This window comes from Ursus maritimus, unplaced genomic scaffold (assembly GCF_017311325.1).
Source record: "Ursus maritimus isolate PB19 unplaced genomic scaffold, ASM1731132v1 scaffold_33, whole genome shotgun sequence".
In the NCBI taxonomy this organism is placed as follows: Eukaryota; Metazoa; Chordata; class Mammalia; order Carnivora; family Ursidae; genus Ursus; species Ursus maritimus.
Window position 1 is genome coordinate 3,681,346 of NW_024425897.1, and position 9,214 is coordinate 3,690,559.

Below are 9,214 nucleotides of genomic sequence, written 5' to 3' on the forward strand. Positions count from 1 at the left end.
GCACTGCTTTTTATGATAACAGAGTCTGACCCAGACTGCCAGGGGGCTGGGTCGTTTATGCTTTCGTGCTGTTTGCAGCCCCTTCAGGAGAGTGGAAGTATGCACAGGTAGACGTCAGCCGTGTGCTGTGCCGGGGACAAGGAGGCCAAGGTCAGCATGGCTCAGACCTGGAGGTACAGTGTGTACCAAACATCAAAGCGTGGCTGGAGCGAGGAATGAAAATCAATGTTGGGCTGAGAGACTAACCGGGGCTCCAGAGGCACTCGTGCAGGGATAGGAGCAGGGATGGGGGTGCGGATGCTCAGGGGGTGCCAGACCAGCCAGGGCTGCACATGCCCTGAGGACCTTTCCACTTACTCTGGGCACCTGCACAAGGGGCAGCCAGTGAGCAACCCTGGGGGAGCCCATCCTCCTGCTGGGAGTGGCCGGCCCCTGGCCACACGGAGCAGGAGTGCTGACTGGGCACTGGGGCGCTTCCCAGAGAGCAGCCAGAGGCCTTGAACAGCATCCAGAGACATCCTGGACAGAGCCAGCCAATCAATCTTGGATGAGGTATGGAGAGCTTGGGTTGAAGGGCACTGGCTAGGGGTCTGCCTGGTGGCCCACATCTCCAACTGGCCCAAATGATCCCACATTAAAAACCAAGCTGTAGGGTTATTTTGTGGTGTCATTACTTTTGTAAAACAAGGGTCATCCCTAGTCTTGCCTTCCTTAGTTTGTGTGTTCTTGCCCCCTTCCCACCGCCCTTGTGGGCACACAACTTCACCTGCAAGGGTGCTCCCTCCCTGTGTATCAGTGGCACGTGCCCAGGTGGCTAACACCCAAACAGATGCTCACGTTATTATCATGAGGATGTCCCATGGTGTTCCCAGCTCTTCAACCCCAGTGGTGACATTTATTTTATTTGTTTAAAAGATTTTATTTATCCCTTTGAGGGAGAAAGAGAGAGAGAGAGCACAAGTGGGGGAGCAGAGGCAGAGGCCAAGGGAGAAGCAGACTCCCCACCGAGCAGGGAGCCCAACGCAGGGCTCTATCCCAGGACCCCGAGATCATGACCCAAGCTGAAGGCAGACACTTAACTGACTGAGCCACCCAGATACCTCCAGTGGTGACATTTAGCGATGTCCTGAACCATCTTTATCATGGGGTGCAGGGAGAGGCCCTGGTGCCCCCCCCCCCGCCAGGACCCAGTGGGCCAGGCCTGTTCTGCCCCTGCCTCTGAGTGACCTTCAGCAGGACGTGGGCTGAAATGCCCCCCATGCAGCCCGTGGAGCCGGCCCTACAGGAGGCCTGAAGCCCCTGGGAGGCACTGGGGCAGCAGGCGGGACCAGAGCCCTCAGCCATGCTGTGTGCAACTCCCTTCCATCCCTACTCTATCCAGGGGACCCATGTCAGGGACCGTGGTGAAAGCTCTGATGCACCTACTGGGGAGGCAGAGCAGGGAGCCACTTACCTGCCCCTATGCTCAGAGCACCATGAGAGGCTGTGGTTTGGCACCCTTAGTTTCGGAGCTGGGACCAATGGTGACTGCTGGGGGTGAGTTCATCCGTGCATGGCTGGAGGGAGATGAAGGGCATGGCAAAGGGTCAGAAATCAAAAGCAGAGACTGTGAGCCATCCCCCAGGGCACTCGACTGTCCAGAAGGGCAGCTCGGGTTGAGTTTGGCTGGTAGCGGAGAGGTACCAGTTTCTCCATCTTCAAGTTTTACTGTGACCCTCTGAGGCCCCAGCTCTCCCTCACCAAGAGAGTCCTCCTTGTCTCAACTCAGCTGTCGCCTCCTCTGGGAAGCCCTCCAGTCCCTGTACGGGTACCCAGGAAACACAGCCAGCACCGAGGCCCTGGCTACCAGCCAGTTTGGCCGACACAGCCAGACTGGGCCCTGGGGACCCTGGACAAGCTTATCCCTGTACACCAGGAGCCACCCACCTTGGGAGGACAGACTGCCACAGACAGGGAGCAGGACATTCTACCTATGAAGGCAGCTGGCTGGGCGAGAGCCATTTCCACCAGTGTCCGAAGCTATGAAAGGCTGGTCACGTGATCCAGACTCAGGCCAGCCCCTCATGAGTGGCTAGGACTTCAGCCAGAAGCCACAGCTTTGCCTTTTCTTTCTATGGCTGTTATTTAAGCACATTATATATATTTTATCACAGAAGTCATGCATGCCTATGGGGATAAAAAAGCTCAAAGCAGACAGAGGTACGTGAAGTAATAAGTGGCCGTTTCTGTCCCACCACACTTCCCAGGAGACCCTATTGGGTCTGCGGCCCATGCTGAGGCCCACCAGAGAAGCTCGTTGCAGGTGTCTTTTTGTGTCCTGCCCCATGGCTTTGGGGAGAGGCCACGCGGGTCCCCTGGGCTCTACTCCCGGGGGAAGTCTCCACCTGAGCTGGGGTCACCATCACCAGGCTGTAGCAGAGAGGGGGTGGCTGGCCCAGTATTACCAAGCATCCTGGCTCCTGGTCAACCCCACAGGACCCAGGTGGCAAGTCTGTGACATCCTGCCCAGATCTGAGGTCTCTCTCTGTGTGTGGGGCCCCTCAGAAAGGTCTGCAGGGAGGCCAAAGTCAAGCTTCTCAGGATGGCTTTGTCTCCAAGACTTGGCCCAGAACCTGTCAGCCCCTCCAAAGGTCCAGGTCCTTGGTGACCTGCCACCATCCCTCAGGCAAACAGCCACCACACAGGAAAGCTGTGGTGGGGTTCTGCCACATTCATGTCCTCAGGACTAGTGCCAGCAGTAAGTATCTTCTTCCATGTGGGGCCCCCGACCTGTAACCTGCTCATCTTCAAGCCCTGTGTTGACCTCTCCAAGGCAGCAGCCAGCTTTCCCCTGAAGCTCCGGCCAGCTTGTAGGGGACCCGGTCTCCTGAGGCTTCCCTGCACCTCTCAGGTGCCCCACACAGGTGGCAAGGGCACAGCTCTGGTTTCAGGTGCTTAGAGGGTGCCAGGCCTGTGCTAAACACCTGTGGGGCCCATTGAATCTTGGCAATGACCCCAAGGGTTGGGTACTGTTACTATTCTCATTTCCCCATAGAAGTCCCAGACTCTCTCTGGTCCTGGATGTCATCTGTGGCCCGGCTCTGCCATCCATGTGCTCCTGGTGCAGGGCTGTGCCCAGGACCTAATGGGAGCTGGGGTGGCCACTGCTGTAATCGTGTTATCCCGGTCTCCATGTGGCACATCCCTATCTGGTCCTGTTACAGGCATCATGAGCCCTGAGCCCGCCACCTTCCTCATGTGCAGAACTCGATTTCATTCACCACAAAGATGCACGTGTTTATCCAGCCTCAACCCTGTCATTTGTGCTTCCCTTCTGTTACCAGGGGCTGAGGGTCCCTCCAACTTGGCCCCCTTTCCAGGCCTGTGCCCATGCAGGGCTCCCACATTCCTGCTTCCCCAGTCACTGCTCGCCAGGGATCCAGTGGGAGGTGGCAGGCTCTGTGGACCTAGCACGCACCTGACAATTGGAAAAGGTGGAAGAAGGCTCTGGGGACAGCCACCTTGGCTTCAAAGCCTGCTGTGGGCCCTTGGGAAGGTGGTTCCTCCTCTCTGAGCCTCAGTCTCCCCTGCATAAAATGGGGCAGTAATTGTAGCTCCTATAGGGGCAGGTTGTGATTGCCACACTTGTCAGCATATGGAGTACACACTGGTTTTACAAGGAATCTCGTGGGGGAGAGATCTAAGTGCCTTTTCTCCCACGTGCATTGAAAGTGACCATACAAAGTGGCTGGTGTGGCAAAGTGTGACTGCATTCATATAAACATGGTACAAAGGATCTAGCAGGCAATCTTAACTTCAGGAAATACAATCATGTTTTACTAGCTCTGAAAACAATGCATAACATCCCTTAGCTAAATAAAGCTCGAGCAGAATCTGTGAATGCTGGCGTGGAGTGGATAAGGGGATAATGTGCCGATGAGGGAATTTACACAACAGGGGAGCAAATACTGGCCCGTGTTTGGTGTAGGCCGATAACGGGAAAACAAGCCCCAAATTAAACAAATGTGAATGAATTCCTCTGCGAGGAGACAGAGCAAATGTATCAGTAAAAATGGCTACAGAGCAAGTGGCATAATGTAATAAATCAGAATGAATTCTGACGCGGGGCCACGATTCGGGTAGACAGATATTTCAGGAAATATGGGTAAGAGGCACACGGCAAAATAATATCTTTGACAGAGTTCCAATGTCAAGTTCATGGCTGAAGTGAAAACAAATATTTCACCAAGTATCCATATGAGACAGGACACAGGAGGAATTCAGAGGGAGGGCTGTCTGGGAAGAGCGATGGCACATGACTACAGTAAAAGGGGGTCTGAGATGTCTGGGCAGGCTGCCTGTTAAGGTCTGTCCACTGGCTGCTTCCTCCCCGGGAACCCCTGGCCCTGCTGACTGACCCAGCCTTGGGGAGGGCGGTGACCAGCCTGTGACTGCCACATGACCAAATCCACTGAAGTCTGGCCCTCTTGGATCCACCACAGTCTTCCGAGCTGGAGGACAGGAGCCCAGCCCTCTTCCCCCACACAAACTCCCACCAGGATCTCTGGACCAGGGGCCATCCTTCTTTCAAAATGTGCCAGCAGCTATTTCCAGCAGAATCGGCATCTTAGCATTGACTGAGCACCTGTGCAAGACTCAGTTGTTTTATTTATGTTTGTACCTGGCTAGCATCTCGCAGGCCAGCCTTGTCTCTGCAGGCACAGCACAGGTGGATCATCCTCCCTGGGGACCTGGTGCACCTGATGTTCATCCACATCATGCCTCAGTCTGGAGGGGAGAGGACCATCTCAGTGAACACTGTGTGCCCTGCTTCTGTGTCCTCTCCCCAGGTCATAGGTTCCTTAAAGCAAATGCCCTAACTGTGAATCCTTGGCCTTTTATAACAATTCACATACTATACAACTCACCCATTTCAAGGGTACAACTGAATGGTTTTTTTTTTTTAAAGATTTTATTTATTTATTCGACAGAGATAGAGACAGCCAGCGAGAGAGGGAACACAAGCAGGGGGAGTGGGAGAGGAAGAAGCAGGCTCATAGCGGAGGAGCCTGATGTGGGGCTCGATCCCAGAACGCTGGGATCACGCCCTGAGCCGAAGGCAGACGCTTAACCGCTGTGCCACCAGTCGCCCCAACTGAATGGTTTTTAATAGAAATTGGCAAGGTTGAGCAAACATCACCACTATCTAGTTCTGGAACATTTCATACCCAAAGTCCATACCTGTTAGTAGCAACCACTAATTTGCTTGCTGTCTCTATAGATTTGCTTATTCTGGACACTTCATATATATAGAATCACACAACATGGCCAGGCCCTTGTGTCTGGCTCCTTCCACCTAGCATAGTGTTTTCTAAGTTCATCCACATTGAAACATGCATCAGCACTTCATTCCCTTTTTATGGCCGGATAACATCCCACCGTGTGAGTATGCCACACTTTGTTTCCCCACTCGCTCATCAGTGGACACTTGGGTTGCTTCCACATTTTGGTTATTGTGAATAGTGCTTCTGGGAGCTGGGATTACTTGTTACTGTCCCCAAGGCTGCTTGCCCCTGGGTGAAGGGTTGGTAGGTGCTGTGAAGAAGGTGAACATTGACTAAAATGGAGTGAAATTTACCAGCTCCTTCATCCAGCTGTCCCCTGGAAACTGCAAGTGGTTTACTAGGCTCCAGAGTCCCAAAATAGTTGCCTAAGACAGTTCAATTGTTCATTCAGTGGAGAGATGTCTTCCTGGAGCTTCCTACTCCACTGTTTCACTGCCACCATCTTCACATCCTTTGCTTTTGAGTCACAGGCTACAGAATGAATGTTTTACTGTAAGACATGAGGTGATAAACCCAATGGGAACTTCCACCTGCATGAGGCTGGACTGAGTAGCCTTAGAGACTGTCCCGGGTGGCTGGGGTCCTGGTGCCAGGACGGGCCCCATCAATGACCACGGCATGACAATGGCCACCTCATCTGTGAGTTTTGCCTGGACCTAACCTTGTCAGCTTTGTTTTGGCTTAGACTCCACTCTGGTATTTCTTGAGTTAGAGCAGGAATGGAGACGCCTGGCATGTCAGGGGAGAAATGCATGGGACCGTTAGACTGTGGGATGACCTGGCATTTCATGTGCTCAATCATTTTGCCAAAAGTATATGTGATATGGATAGTTATGAGCCTTCTCCATTATCAGGGCAGTGACAGGTGGCACGGCCGGTGGTGCCAAGGTGCTCCCTTCTCCCTGCCCCTAATACGAGTGTATCAGAGGGAGATCACTGGGCAGGAGCAGATAAAGTCAACAGCACTATCCCCAAAATGGGCTGAGCACAGTACTGGCTCCTTGGAGGGGGGGAGGGTTAGGTCCGCTCTTCTCACCTCCTCCAGCCCTGTGTTTGCTGGCAGCATGTCACCAGTGTTGACTGGTGTGTGCACCTGTCCACAAGGCAGGACTGTGCCTCCTGCTTAGTTGCACTGTTTCTCCTGATGTACAATGCCTGAGGGGGAGGCTGAGTGCTGAGAACCAATTGTGGTACCTGGATACAGATGTTCTTGGGGGAACACTGCAGCCTGGGCAGTTGGTGTGCACAACAGAGGAGAGAATGTGGCATCAAAAGAATGTCTGCATGGAAAGCAGGAGCCAGGATGCTGGGCAAGGTCTGGGGTTGGTCCAAGGTGATTCAGGGGTCAGGGCAGGGCCCAGAAGGCAAACCTCAAACCAACAGCCAGCATGGAGTCAGGAAGCCAGCAGGGGGAGCTCTCACGCTCAACAGGAAGAGCTGCTTGCTTCAAGCCCAGGCTACTCTAGCTACTTTAGTGCCCTAGCAGGAGAAAGGTTTTTCTCCTCCTCCAGCAACGGCCAGCTAATGAGACTGTCACAACTCAGCCAATGAACAGCCACTATACTCCAGACTCCCTGTTTACTCCAAAAGACTTTTTTGTTTACAACCATTCCTTCCAAGTTCCCCCCTCTGCTCTATAAAAGAGCATTCCATTCCTTTGTTGTCCAGACTTGCCTACGGTTTTGCCACGTCTTCCCTGTCCTGAATTGCAATTCTCTGCTATTCCCGAATAAACCCATTTTTGTTGGTAAAATAACAGAGCTTTATTTTTAAGGTTTAAAGCCAGCAACTAATGCAAGAAGAGGAAGTTGTAGCAAGGTCGATGCCCAGACAGGGACAGGCCTGCCAAATTGATCCTGAGGAGTAGAAGGAAGGAGTCTGGGGTTCAGGGGAAAGGACAGGTACCCGAGAGCAACATGCAAACTGTGGCCTGGAGCTCAGAGGGGGGGGCTGGCAAAATGACCAGCATGGGTGAGAGAGGCATGGTGGGTGTGGGCAGGGGCCTGCCTACTGATGGTGGATGAGCCAGACTGAGCCATGCAGCTTTGTCATGATGGCAGCAGGGAGCCCCTGAAGGGTTTTCAGGAGGAGGGAAGATCATCCATGAAAGGAAAAAGGGGGAGTCTGGTGGCCACGGCCAGCTGCCAAGGCTGACCTGCTCTTGGTGAGCTAAGTTTCTAAGCTGCTGAAGGGACCCCTGAGTTCCTGCCTCTAGGCCTTGACTCAGCTGTCTCTTTTGTCTCTCCTTTTTTTCTCTGCAACCCCAACAAAAGCAAGAGTGGGCAGAAAAACCACGACTGCATCGGGAAGCCTCCCTCGACCTAGAGCAGTGGTGATGGTGTCCCACAGGGAACATTAGTAAGGTCTGGGGGAAGGATGCTACAGGCATCGGGTGGGTAGAGGTCAAGGAGGCTGATAAATATCTTGCAATGCACAGATCCGCCCCACAACAAAGAATTATTCAGCCCCAAACGTCAACAGTGCCCAATGGGTACGTCCCGAACGGGACATCCAATGCACCAAAATGCATGAAGCACATAGTGAGCCAGGCAAACCAGGTGAGTGAGGCCGAGCGAGGCTGCCACCCACAGTCAGACCCAGCACCTGTTGGAGTGCCAGAACGTCCTGATGAGATGTAGGAGGGGCCGAGGGGTGAGTGATGGGGAAGAGGGTGCTATGGTTGGCAGTCAAGGCAGGTCCCTCCCAGGAGACGATATCTGGAGTTCCGTTGCCAGGTCACCCACGGTGCTGGAAGGAAGGGCGTCGGAGGCAGAGGGGGAGAGAGTGGGAAGGCTTTTAGGAGTGAAGGGAGGCCTGAGGGAGGTGGCAAAGCAACGGCTTTGCCGTCAGCTCCAAGGGCAGCAGCACCGAGGGCCTGAAGGGGAGGCTGGGGGTAGGAACCGTGGGGGTTGCAGGGGTTCCAAGGGGAACTTGGAAGTCCGTGCCTGTGCGTTGGGTGGGCGGTGGGACTGGGAAGACGGAGAGAACAGAACGGGGCAAGCCCCTAAGGAGCCTCCTTTCCAGGCTCGCGCCGTAGGCCTAGGAATGAGGAAGGGCGGCTTCCCAGGAGAAGCGGCACCGCCTTCCGGCCTTGCTGGCTTCTACACCCTCCCCGCCTCAGCGGAGGAGCCCGGGAATACAGGTGTGCGGTGGCGCTGACTCGCGGGCTCCGGACCCACAGGGCCCGCATAGAGACCTGGGAAACCCAGGGGGAAATCGCACGCCTGGTTGCGTATCCGGTCGCGGGAGGCGCGGGGTCTCCTAGGGGAGAGATGGAGCCGGGGATAAGCAGCCAGGGGGACAAGGTCTCTTTCGGGGATGCGGCCACAGGCTGAGAAGCAGGGTTTCAGGCGCGCTTAGCGCCGCTCGGTGGCCGAGGCTGCCGCAGAACACACTCCATTCAAGAACTCGCAGGGGTCTGGCCTCCTTGGGAGAGGGCGCGGCTTGAAGCGCGGGGCGGGGCCTCCTCCGCGGAGGTCCGCGGTCCTAAGGCGGGGCGGGGCGGTGCTCCTGAGGAGACGGAGCCGCTGGGGGCGCGGGGCGCGGTTTTCCTAGCAAGGGGTCTGGGGGCCTGGGGTAGGGCGGGGCCTCACTAGGAGTGGGAATGACTCGGAGCGTGGGGCGGGCTTTTCCTAGGGCTTGGCGGGGCCTCCCAAGGAGAGGTCGCGCGCGGCTCAGGGCCTCCCGACGTGAAGGTCTTGGCTCAAGGGCGCGGGGCGGGGTCTCCCAAGGAGAGGGCGCGGCTCAGGGTGCGGAGCGCGGTTTCTCGGACCGAAGGCGCGGGCCCGGGGACGAGGCGGGACTTCACTGGAAGACGCGGCGGGAGGCGCGGGGCGGGGCCTCCCTAGGAGAGGTCGCGGCTCGGGGCCTCCCGAAGTGAGGGTCTGGCT